This window comes from Peromyscus californicus, unplaced genomic scaffold, assembly GCF_007827085.1.
Source record: "Peromyscus californicus insignis strain IS unplaced genomic scaffold, ASM782708v3 Scaffold_14__1_contigs__length_90479793_seg_1, whole genome shotgun sequence".
Taxonomy (NCBI): domain Eukaryota; kingdom Metazoa; phylum Chordata; class Mammalia; order Rodentia; family Cricetidae; genus Peromyscus; species Peromyscus californicus.
In genome coordinates this window covers 8880005-8894197 of record NW_026294435.1, presented here as the reverse complement: position 1 = coordinate 8894197, position 14193 = coordinate 8880005, and positions in this window count along the sequence as shown.

Here is a 14193-nt window from a genome sequence, read left to right as displayed (position 1 = left end):
ATTTGGTATTTTTAACTGCAGAAAGACACTTGATTATGAAGGCTGCTGAGTTAAACCTATATTATATATATATTAAGGTATCTTGACTTAAAAATTTATGTCTAAGGATATGTTGCTTTGGAAAAGAGGTTCTACTTTTCTTTCCACAGGAGATAAGAAACTGTGGATTACTTCCAGGTTAATATGGTTCCATCAAGGAAGACCACCTGAAAGGTCTCCAGATCATCCAACATCCAGAAGAGCTTCAATACAACTGGCTCAGACAATACAGCCTCACAGACTACTCCAGTCATGATTTAACCATTATCACAAATTTTCTCAGGATCACCATAAGATTACCAGTGCCCCCAATCAGAAGGAAGTAGTATAAACAGCTATGCTCAAATTCCCAAAATATTGTTTATAAATGTTTACTTTTATTTAAAGGGTGTTGATTATATATTCAATCTCTTTCTAAAGAAGAAAGAGGGATATTATAGATATGGTAGGATAAAATGGTAGATTATTGAATCCACTTTTAAAGAGCAACAACTTGTTTAAAATGTTTCACATTGCCATGGATTTTAATTTATTGACACAAATTTAAAGTTAATTTTGTTATACTATATCTATTTCTACTCTTGTTTAAAATATTATATTTATGCAACTCATTTAAAATTGTAATGTATAATTAAAAAATACAGATTAATAATTAGTCATATGTGATAATCACACTAACAGTCACATTCATTAGTAAAGTTTTCTAGGTATTTGTAGATATATTTCAATTAGGTAGGTAATCTTCAAATACTTAAAAGACCTATAGAATATGGCATTTAAAATATTTTAAAAACTTAGACTTTCTGGATAATGAGACACATCTGCTCCTGGCAGCACCAATTTACTTCAAAGAAGATGATGGGCATTGAAGAAACTCCATGTAGAGTTTCCCTTCTTTATGGCAAAAAGTTAGCCATTTGGGCAAGAAACTGTTCTTGACTGGACTGCTTGACAAAATGTTGTATCAACTGGACATGCAAGACCAATGGAAAAATGACCACTAAATTTTGCCATAAGAAGGCAATATGGCCCTTCAGGTTTCTGCTTTGCAGAGGAGACTGCCAGACATTCTGCAGGACACAGGAAGAAGCAACTGAGAAACTCTAGGCCTATAGGCTGAAGAGGGATGCCCCAATGTTGCAGAGGAACTGTTCAGGCAGCCGGATATCTCTGTCTTTCTAGAATTTTGGAAGTTGCTTACAAAGTACTTCCTTTTGACTTAGGTAACATTATATCCTTCTGGGGTCTTTGATATAGTTGAAGAGTATATAGTTATAATTATAATTTTCCTTGGTTATGATAAAAGATAACTTAGATATGAAATTTTAGACTTCCAAATGTAGGGTAAATGATAAAATATTTTCTTTAATTTTGCCAAATACAAATCGACAAGATATTGTAACTGTAATTCTTGCTTGATAATTGTTTGTTATATATAATTTTACTCTATTAAAGCTAAAACCTTCCTTTTTGATTAGATAGAAAAGGGGAAGTGCTAGGGGATGTCTTTCTGTATGCTGTGAATATATGTTGCTCACATTGGTTAATAAATAAGCTGCTTTGGCCTATGGTAAGACAGCTTAGAGGCAGGCAGGAAATCCAAGGAGAGAAACAGTAAAGAGAAAGGCAGAGTCAGAGGAGACATGAGTCAGCCACCCAAGTAGAAACATGTAATGAGACACAGGTAAAGTCACAGAACATGTGGCAATATATAGATTAATAGTTATGTATTGAGTTATCAGAGCTAGCTAACAAGAGGCCTGCCATAGACCATACAATTTATAAACAACGTTAAGCCTCTGAATGAATATTTTATACGTTGCCATGGGACCACAGAGCTGGGCAGGACTGGAGAAAACTTTTGACAGTCAACCATACACAAACTGGCCTTGACTTGGGTGAGAGAAGAACACAAAACTGGATGGGAAGGGGAGTAAGGTTAGATCTGGAAAGAGTTGAGGGAGGGAGTCAATATTATCAAAACATGTATGAAATCTTAAAGAACTAATAAAATATACCTTAAAATAAGATGAAATGAAAAGAGAGTGAGTGTTTATTTTTTTAAAACAAAACAAAACAAAACAAAAAGATCTTGGGTCATTGAGCTGTATCAGCAGGTAAAGATCCATTCTCTAAGGCTAATGACCTGAGTTCAATCCCAGGAACCTACATAGTGGATGAGAGACCCTACAAATACAAGTTGTGCTGTGACTTCCATAGGCACACCATGGAATGCTCATGCTCAAATGCATACACTCATCATGTGATTTTTTACATGATAAAAAATTTTAAAAAAGAACTCTCAAATCTAAAGTACACTTCCTACTAAATGCAATGTCATTTTCCCTTGATTATAAAATAAAAAAAGTTTGACTTAATTAGGAAACTTTCCATATCTCAAATTCAGGAGTAACAATTTTATCCCTGTAATGAGATAGCATATAGTTCAAATGGCATCATACCAGAATGTAGAATTTTCTAGTTCTTTAAGTAGCCTTATTTGCATATATATACACGTGTGTGTGTGTGTGTGTGTGTGTGTGTGTGTGTGTGTGTGTGTGTGTGTGTGTATTTGATTTCTCTGAAAGGGGATAAGTATTGAATTATTTTTGACTTGATCAAAATATTCCATAATATAAATAATTTAAAACTTGTTTTTATGTAGTGCTGGGAAACATAAACCAACTGTAGAAAAGTGGAAAAACATAAATTTTGGCCTTTATTAGTCTTCAAATATTTCTGTAAACATTATCTAAATATCATTTTTCTCATTTATAAAGTAATCCAATGAGAACATATTTATGTCTTAAGTCTATAATTTGTGGCTTTATGTACTAAACACTACAACTAATGTAATTTCCAAGAGTTTCTCTATGCCCTGAAGTTTAGCTGGATTCATCTGACAGCTTTAATCTGTCAGATCAGTGAGAGATCTAAGTTGGCTGCTTATTCCCCAAGGAAGTGGTAATTGTCATGATATTAGCAATGTACTACACTCAGCTGCTATTGCTTGTCATTTCTAAGTCCAGTTTCACTTAATTATGGAGAGATGTCTGTAAATTCAAATATCCCTGTGGGAATACATCATTTGGATGGAAGTCATATCCAAAAGGGAAACACAGCCTGGCCAGACCCATCTGGTATTGCTTAGGTCTGTAATTATAAGCCATTAACGTGATTATACACACACACACACACACACACACACACACACACACACACACACACACACACTTCCTGTTCTGACTTTTCCACCTTACAAGTAGCTGGAGCAATCAGATGTCATCTATATAGCCTTTGCCAAGAATCTGCTCTGATGTTGACATTCAGCATTCCTGCTTTACGTATTGGCCAACAAAGACTGCAAAATTCGCATTTAAAAATAAATAAATAAATAAATGCATAAACCAACCAACTAACAGACACACTAAATAAATAAATAAACAAGGCAGTCATAATCCCAGTGCATTGGAGGCACAGACAAGTGGATTTTTTGACTCTTGGGGCTCACTGGCCACCCAACCTAGCCTACATGATAAGTTCCAGGCCAGTAACAGAACCTGTCTTCTAAAACAATGTTAATATCAACTGAGGAACTGAGGTTTTCTACTGAGAGCTGCTGGTAGCCAAAGGCCATGGGAGTGATGACAGCTAGTGTTCAAGAGATCAGCCTATCTGGTACAGGAGTAAACCATCATGCAAGGCGTGTTGGAGTTATTGCCTTTTGAATGAAGGCTGTTTCTTGTTTTAAACTTCTTGTACAATAACAGCTATGATATCTCCCCATTACCATGCATTTTCATAAAATGTATATATGTAATCTCATGATTACATCTCAGTCTTATGGGCACATATACCTGTGAGTGGTCAGGAAGATGATTTTTCATTTAACTGTATAATTTTGATATATAGAAAATATACTAGGATATTCTTCATAGCCAGATCTATTGTCCCATGAGACTGTAGACATTAAAGCCTGCTTTGTTCCTTTTGCTCAAACTAACACAGAAAATAGTAATCTCTCCTCAGTCTTACACAAACTGCCCATATTTAACTCATTTTACCTCAGAGCAAATTCAAACTAGACTGAAGGCCTTTGTAAATAGATTGTAAGTTTAAAACTTAACAGTTATGCAAAAGGTCAGAGTCGCAGGTGTCTCAAGGTTACTAACACAAAACACCCTAAGAAAAGCCTGCCAATTCTTCACTTGTCAAGTCTGCTGATAAAAAGCTATATCTCAGAGTTTGTCTCACTAGGCACTGTGCCCCCTCCCTCTGGTCCTGAGACCTTGGAACCTTGCATTACTATGGTAATGGCTCTCTGCTCCTTATCATCTATTCTAGGAATGTGCTACGACCTTGAGGGCTTTGAAACTTTTCTCAGGATTGAAAAGAGTCTCTTGTTAGAAACATAAGGATAGTCAGGCAAGAGAGGAGCTAAGAATGAGAGCTGAAAAGAAGCTGTAGAATTAGAAAAGCAATAGGACAAAGAAAGAACAGCAGAGAGATCAGAGAGCTTATGTAGAACAACAAAGTGATGGCCTGAAAGAGCACAGTGTACGTAGATTTATTGAAGTACCCTCAGATCAGCAGATTCATTTGATATTCCTAAGATTAGAATTCCCACTGCCTTGTAGAGCCTTCCCTGGACTCTGGGAGAAAGTTCTCCAGGGCAGGTACCCAAGGAGCTTTCAATAGTTTTCCTCTGACTTCCACATCTACATGCATTTACATGCACTAGTACATAGAAGAATGCACATATTCATGGGAGGGGGAGGATAATAACCCCTTGCTGTCCTCCAGGAAATTCTAAAAATGGTCACTTAGCTTGGTCAGTGAAGACTGGACAAAGATGATCTTCACGGCTATCCCTGGTGAAAGGGTAAGGACAGTTTTGCCATTCAGCCATAGTCATCTCGGGCTGGAGGGATAGCTCAGCCGTTAAAGGCTAGGCTCACCACCAACAATATAACAGTCATAGTCATCTCAGTGTTGCATTTTAATAAAAGGACTGAGAATTCCAAATCCTTTACTTTCCCTTCAAAATATTTAACCTGATCAACACTTTAATCTTTAATTTGTACCTTCTATCCCTTTATTAGTGTCCTTAAAGAATGTCACTCTTGTTTTAAAAGAGTATTGCTTCTTGAGCAGACAAACATTGTGTAAATAGCATGCTTAACACTCATTTGCCCATTCACTTAGCCTGCTCATTTATACCTCACAACTGGGGATTAGGCAGTTGGCTAATATGGTCATCAGTCTTGATCACCTTAAGATACTACAGCTTTAACTTGGAGGTTATCATTGTCTCCAGGTTGTTCAGTATTCATTTTAAAGACAATCCTCATGAAGATATCTGAATCTTGAAGGTTCAGGAGTTATAAGAAGAGTTGATTATCATTTAAAGGTACTGAGTTTTGTTCTAGTAGGCACTGAAGTTTCTAGGATTATACTCAAGTGTTTTAAGCATGGTTTTTATTCTTTATCATGGTAGATGTTATCAGATTTAATTTAATCCTATGACATAGGTTCCTTATATTGGAGCTTGTTCTTTTATCTTAAATACTTTACTTTTGTCAAGTTTCAATTAGATTCCCCCAATACTCAAAAGACTTCTTCATTCATCCATGAATAGGAAAGCCAGTTTCAGTAAACATCATGGCAAACTAGTATCTCCTGAGGCTTGCATGCTCTCCCAGACACTTGCCTAGCTAGCCAAGGTGACCAATGCTGAAGCTATACTGACTCCTAAGGCTCAGTTTGCACAGATTGTTTTTCTATGAACACTGTTTAAATATTATAGTTGCTTCATTAGTCAGAATATCCCTAGTGCCTCTCAGTCTAGCAGGATGGATTTAGTCTCTTGTCCCTGAAGCCTGTGCATGCTTCAGGCAGGAAGTGGATTATGTGGTCTTCACACTGTCTTCTCATGCTGACTATACCTCTAATACCTTTCTTCAACTACTTGAAAGTGTTACCTCCTATATTGTTGTTTATCTATAGTCATTCAAGTCTAGAGGGTGAGTCTAGCACCAGTTTGTCTTTCATAGCTAAAACTGGATGCAAGTATATTCCTGTGATTTTAGAATATAGCCAAGGTTCAGTATATTTTCCTGAAAGCACCAGCAGATGTCAGCAAAAGGCAAGGCAGTGATATGCTAGTTGTGCAGTAGGATAGCAGATACCTAATGACCACAGTCAGAACTGAGTTAAGCAGTTCGATTTTGTAAATAGATGACTTTGTCTCCACATCCCTTTAAGTCAGGAGTTCTCAACCGGTGAGTCATGACCCCTTTGAGAGGTTTAATGACCCTTTCACAGGCATCAAATATCAGATATTCTGCATATCAGGTATTTACATTATGTTTCAAAACAATACCAAAGTTACAATTATAAAATAGGAACAAAAATAATTTTATGGTTCGGAGTCACCACAACATGAAATGCTGTATTAAAGGGTTGCAGCATTAGGAAGGTTGAGAACCACAACTTTAGTGGATAGATAGTTGGGAAGTTGTGGAAGACTCATTTTTCAGAGCAGAGATAGAAATGTCCTGAACTCAACTCAGGGAGCTACACACAAAGAAATCCTGCAGGGTTTCTATAGTTTCTATAGTCCCACTGTGAAGAAAACCATACCTCATTAAGAGTGCCTTTAGGTTCGTTCCTCTGAGCTTGACTGAACGAACACATATTTTTTTTTTAATCTTTAGTTTGATCCTCTTTTACTTATAGAAGTCTAGAAAACATCTATATTTTTCTTTGGCCCTTTGACTTGTGTAATCTTTAAATTTACTTTTTGGTTAGCAATATTTATGTGATAAACTCATGTTTTGATTCAAATCTATATTAAGTGATGATCAACTCAGGCTAGTTAGCTCATACATAATGTTAGTAATTGTTTATGGTGAGTACTTTTGAAATCATCTCTTCTACCTCTTTTGCATTGGAAATGTCGTACTGTTATGTCATTCTATTCTTGCTCTCAAGGATGTTGAGAGTGGACACTGAGGAGAAGAGGAGGAAGCATTACAGGCAGAGGTCCCAGCAGTTGAGTGCCAGAGTTAGACGGAAGAATACGTTCTAGTGTTTTATGGTGATGTAGATAGTTTTAAAAGTTTCTGGCCGGTCTTACATCTCAGGACATTCTCTTTTGAGAGATAATCCAAAGGAACAGGAACCATAAGTGACAGCTCCTATTCCAGATGGGAGCTTAACTTCAGTGATTTCACCACACACGCATGCTTCACTACCTCCAGAAAAGAGGATAAGGGAACGTTCGCTTACTTTCTCAACTGAGGAATTGCCTCCATCAGATTGGCCTTAGGCTTTGTGGGGCATTTTCTTAATTGATAATTGATATAGGCGGGCCAAGGCCCCTGTGTGCAATGTCATCCTTAGAGTAGTATTCTCATGGTAATCTCAAATTTTCCGTTTACTGGAAAGAAAAGAATCTCACAGTATAAGTGTGTCATATATGAAATTATTCTCTTAAATTTTCAATTCAAATGGAAGGATTTATTTTTTAGCTTTATTTTTATTTTATGTATAAGGATGTTTGCCTGCAGGTATGTCTATGCATCAATGGTATGGATTGCATTGTCTGCAGAGGTCAAAGAGGGTGTCAGACCCCCTGAAACTGGAATTGTAGATGGCTATTAGCCACTTTGTGGGAACTGAGTGTGAAATCCATGTCCCTTGGAAGAGCAGCCAGTGGTCTTAACTGCTGAGCAATTTCTCTAGGCCCTTAAATGAAAGTTTTGTAGTTCTATATTAATAGCTTTACTAGACATGCAAAGCAGAAAGAACTGTGTGAAACTATGTTACGTTATGCTCAATACTTTTCTAAAATATCTTTTGATTACCTATGTCATATTTATTCTATGAAATGAATCCAAAGGAACTTATATTTGTGCCATATTGTATAATACACATCTTCAATTTATGCCACCTGTTTACTGGGTTTCATATTTGATGAACATCTGACTTCCTATCTCAACCTCTTTATGATGTCATGTATGGATTTTTCATTTATTTAGTTTATTTATTTATTTGTTTATTTATTATTTTGCTGTGCTTGACTTATTTCACCAGAGACTCTCCATGTTCATCAATGTCAGTACAAATCACTGCATTCCTTTTTTTTGAGAATTTCATACATGTATACAATGAAATATAGTTACATGCATTGCCCCTTCCCCCTGTCCTACTTCCCCATATCCCTCCAATATGTACTCCTAAGTTAATGACTTTTTTTTTCATAACCCACTAAGTCAATTAATGCTGCCCATATATATGTCAACATGCACTATCCACTTGGAATCTGAAATCTACCAGTGGCCACAAATTCAAAGAATGGTTTTCAATGATCAACAGCCAATAGCTCTTCAAACAGATGGGAGGCCTGGAGAGCATCTCCCCTACCTATAAGGACATTTAGGTTGTCTTGATTTTTGCAGGTTTTGTATAGGCAAGCAAAGCTGATGTGAATTTAGTGTTATATATAGGACATCCATGTCCTCCCACAAAACAGCAATTTACAGCATAACTCCCTATCCTCCAGCTCTTATATTTTTTCAAAAATTAGTTTTTATTAGTTTTTAATTGTGCATGCATATATGAGTGTGTCTCTCTGTGTGTAGCATGCACATGAGTGCAAGCACCCACTAAAGGCAGAAAATAAATAAGATCTCATGGGGTTTAAGTCCCAGGAGTCTGGTGGGAGCCACAATCTGGTCCTCTGAAAAAGTAGTAAGTGCTTTTAATAGCCGAGCCATCTTTTTAGAACAAAGCTCTGACGCTCTTTATTCGTCCTCTGCAGTGATCTTTGCCAAGCCTTGGTAGGGTAGGGGAAGTTGAAAAGGCTGTCCTATATATCACTGAGCACTCGGTCTCTTATTCTTGACACTGACTAGTCATGAACTGACTGCTGCCTACTCCAAAAGGAACCTGCTCCAAGGAAGGTTGAGAACAGCCGCCGTCTGTGTATATAGCACAAATATTTAGAAAGCACTTTGATGGCATGACCATTTAGCAAAATAACAAAAGCAGATTATACTTTAGGAACTCTGACATGTCCACCCATGGGCATTTGTCTGAGAAGAAAGGCTTGATCTCCTGTGGAGCAAGCCTCAAATGCAACCAGAAGTCTGTGGCTTTGGTGGAAGTCACAGATCCAGGGTAGGGACAAGATATCAACTAGGAGAAGCTTACAGGTACATGGGGAGACACACAACTACATTATTTTTAAGGGCCAAATAGGGTGTAACTATTTCACATTTTCTAATAGGCACTCAACTATTTATAAATAGGCTAAAATTCCTTGTCTTTATTTAGTAAATAATGCTGCAATGAACACAAGTCTTTCAGAGGCAAATGAAGCAAAAGAAACCAAGCAACAGAAAACAGATTTTATTTACATGAGAGTTTTGAAGGAAAGAAGATACTGTGGGGATTTTACTCCAAATTCAATCAATGCAATCATATTCAAAGCTTTTACAAACTAGGAGAAGCCACCACTGCCTAATGCCTAATTTATTTTTAGCCCCTGCCTTTGATTTCTTACTTAAAACATGTGAATATTAATCTGTACCTTGCAGAGTTGTCTTGAGAGAATTAATTCACATTTTATACTCAAATTAGCTAAGACTCATGCAAATTCTTTAAATTTATTCTGATAAGTAACTGATGAGATATTTGGTACTAACTATTAGTAGGCCTCGTTAGATACCTGTGGAAATGCTGTTAAGCATTTTTTTTTAAATAGGTTCAGTTGCATTTTACTTTAAAGTGATTTTACCCAATACAATTTTCAATGATCTTTTCATAGCTTTACTCACATAAAATATAAAACACACACATATACAGACATACAATTTTGAAACTTTCTTTGTAGCTAGTTAATTTTTCCAGTAGATGGCATTATGGTCCACAGGTTGTCAGGCACACTTAGAAAATTTCTTGTAAATATTTATATCCGTTATACACACACAAGTAAATCTATGCCTTAACCACATTGGTTTCATATATTTTAATGTTTCTGTTACCATTCTCGGATAACATATCATTGAAGTTGTTTGAACTACAAGTGCCTTAGGTAAGGGATGGTGATACCAGTCTTAGATCAAGGGCCTCCAGAAACTAAAAGGAGTTCTATAGTTCTGCATTTCCAGCTCGTGTAAACACAACCAGCTGCCAGAGCCAGAAAGATATACTTAGATGGTTACATTAACCATCGTTCCTGTGGTTCCTGTTGGAAGGGAAGAAGCTAGAGAGCACTTCTATGTTAGTGGACTCTGGCCTTAGAGGAAGTCACTGTTTTGTTAGTGCCTGGTCCTGGAAAGATGAGTCTTACAAGAGTTGTTAGGGGCAAAGCCTGAGCTCTGTTGGCCCTAACCACCTGGCTCGGCCACCTGCCCTCAGTCAGCTAGTAGGAAAAAACAAGTAGTATTGAAGAGCAGAAGAAGGAAATTTTGTTTTCTCTTTCAATGTGACCAGGTAGGTGAGACGAAAAATAAAGATATCTAGCAATAAACCTCCCTTTCCCCTCAGGCTGTCTTCAGGGTGTTGACATGGCTTTTAGGTTTAAATAGAGAGCAAGTATGCATACCTCAGCAGTCCTGAGCAGTGAGGTTCCCCTCATCAATTTCCCATCACCATCTGGGCACAGGTCTCTCCGGCAAGGTGTCATAAGCTGTCATTGCTATGTGCAATTTCTTCACTGTGGATACGTCCTTCCAGTAACTGGCACCAGGAATCAGGCTTTTCTTTGTGTAGAACAAGATTCTCAGGGGAAATTCTAATTTCTTGGGACCATTGTTTCTGAAATCTGTTAGCCAATGGAAGACACAAATGTAATTCCTCACCATACCCTGCCAGCACAGTCACAAGGGGAAAGAGATTCAATTTTAAGACAGTTCCACATGACTTTGCTCTGGGTAAAATATGAATATTTTTACCATAGAACCAGAAGAATGTTGCACGATGGAGCATGCTTTTTTTCTTTGTTTAGTTTTGGTGTTGCTGTCTGGGTAGCTGTTGTTTGTTCTTTTAGTCTTGCTCCAATTTTGTGACACTTCATAGAGCCCCAGATAATGTGGCCACATTCAAAGAATCTCTTTTCTCGGCTTTTTATGATCATTTTGTCTCTAATTGATAATGGTGGCTGAATCTAACTGTTAATGCTCCCAGGGTTCAAAGACTTTGATTTGAAAAACTCCAGAGGCATATTAATTGGTGACTCTCGCGAAGGCAGTAGAGGAATCACAGGAGCACATGTCAGGTATGGTGATCAGTTCCTAAGGAGCCTGTAGGCATGATCTTGAACAGCCCCGGAAAGGGGCTGACTCTTGGCCAGCTTTCTTAGGGGCAAGGTTTGGGGAGAGAGAGAGGTGGGGTGTCCACCTAATCATCCAGGACTCCTTGAGTATATGGCACTGGCAGGGTTTCCACCTAAACAAGGGTGAGCTGTGTAGTCTGTTGCTTTGGTATTGGTTTTGTTTTCAGCCAGTGAGTACCTTCACCCCCATATTTTGTTTTCCCTTTGTAGAAAATTTTAAAGTTGAACTGCACAGTAGACAGCACTTCCTTTGTTAAGCAAAAATGTTGGATTCATAAGTCTTTAAAAAAGAGCCTGGAAGAATATTGAGCAAACTTACACATGCATGATTAATGAAAATATTGAATTTAATAGAAAGTAGGGCAAACATTGTGTATCTTGATAATGAAACAGTTAAAAATGATCAAAGAGTTATAAAAGTTCATAAGGGAAGGATAAGAAATAAGGCAAGTCATATTGCCTGTCTTAAAACTTGAAACTGAAAGCCCAGGAACATATCAATATCTGCATTGTCTCTTCAACCGCCTCTAAACCAGGCAGGGCTCCTCCCCAGAGTCCAGAAAGAACTTCTGGAAAGAATGTGTGCTCTGAAAGCTCTCTTGACAGTGTCACCCTGTCCACTGCCCCCACCACCTTTTAAATAGTGCTGTAGCAGTATATTCACCAGATCTGTGCTGCTGGCTAGTTGGATCCAGGATGGCACCAGAGCAGGGCAGTGCAGCATCCACTTTTGCCAGTAGCAGGGGGGAGCCCAGCAGCCCTCTTGACTAGTGGCCTAGGAGATGCCCAGCAGCCCTCTTGACCAGCGACCTGGGAGATGCCCAGCAGCCCTCTTGATTAGTGGCCTGGGAGATGCCCAGCAGCCCTCTTGGCCAACGGCCTGGGAGATGCCCAGCAGCCCTCTTGGCCAGCGGCCTGGGAGATGCCCAGCATCCCTCTTGACCAGTGGCCTGGGAGATGCCCAGTAGCCCAACAAACTGACATCCAATTCTGGAAAAATAAAAATGTGAACACTGGTGCTACACTGGAGAGAAAAGAGGAGGGCAAACATCACCACATCCTACCAATGGACCAAGAAGCCACAAGCCAAGTTCAATTGTCATGAAATCACTGGACCATTTCCGGGAATTAACTGAAGACACAGAATTATGTTTACATATGCAACAAACAGGTAGATTTTGTGATTATTAATTTGGCACCCATTTTCTTTCTCCTGTTTTTAGTTTGGTTCAAAAACATAATCAGAATTTGTTTTTCTCTAAATTAAATATTTCATGTTTTACAAGAAGATTTATTGATTTAGGACTAAATTATATAGATTCACATTTCCAAGTCAATTTATAGCACACAAAACTTTTCAAATTAAGTTAAGAGTTTGGGAAATCTCATTTTGTTAACACAAGCTTCATTTTTCAATTATATCTAAAAGCCACTTTCCTCAGACTCTGCACTTTATTTATTTCTATTAGAATGTTTAGCTTTTATTATCAATACAATTTTATGATAGTACTCCCCACTAACACTGGCTGCTCATCTTCTGTCTCCCATGGCCTAGAACAGGGCATAAAGTCACACAGTGATTTATAGTTTGAATAAATGAATGGATAAAAATTCATATTTTGTTATTCTGGCAAAGAACTGGGAATTGGCTCAAATATCAGTGTGAAACAGTTGATATTTGATGAGCTTCAGGGTTACAACACTCTGTCTTGCAGTTCAACAGTTAATCTTGACTAGAGAAAAGAATGATCACCAAGGGAAAATAGCCAAGAATAAGTAGTTAAAAATACAAAAAAAAGCTCCATTTAACATTCTATGAAAACATTACACTGAAGTTAAAGAACCATTAATAATTAGCTTGTGAAAGATAAATACAAGAGAAATTTTACTGGATTGTCCTGAACTCACTGAAGTAGAAGACATGCAAAAAACACAGTTGTCCCATTGGGGATATTTTAGACTTCAGAGAATGCCCAATGATTGAGAGGCTTATGTTCAATGGTATAGTTTTAGCAGATATCTTGTGTACATCCTCCTGTACTCTTTAAATTATCGAAGGTTACTTATGATGTATATTTAGGGTAAAGGTAAAAAACTGTTATACCATATTTCGTAGAGAATTATGAATAGAAAAACGTTAAAAGATACATGCAATATATTCTCAAATATCTTCAATCCCTGGTTTGTGAAATTGACTTATATATAATCCAGAGATACAGAGAGATGACTACATATTTGTTATTTTCCATCTTAACTCTTCAGTTAAGTCTCACCATTTAATTGCACACTGAAAAATATTTAAGTTATTTAAAGTAGATTGTTGTGGTTATACTTGATGATTTTGGTTCTTGCTAAAATTTTTATTTTACCTTTTAAATTTATTTTCTTAAGTTAATAATGAATGAGCAACTCCAAGACGATGATAAATGTATTTATAAACCTAGTTAATATTCCTGGCACTATTCCTATAGATCTTATACTATGGAGATATAAAAGATTTCACTATTGTGAGGATATTTTCCATTTTATAGTTAGGAAGTCACAAAGCTGACTTGTGAGCATATTATAAAATAGCAAATGCTCCTTTAAGAACCTTATTCCTGGGGCATAGAGATACTGCTCTGAGGTTAGGAGAACTTGTTACCCTTCCAGAGGACTAAGTTTGTTTCACAGAATGCACATCAGGCAGTTCACAACTACCTGTATCACCAGCTCCAGGAATTTCTTGCCGTCTTCTGGATTCTACCAGCACTGCATTCACATGTACAAATGGACACTGTCTCTCACACACTAATACACGCAATTTAAAATTT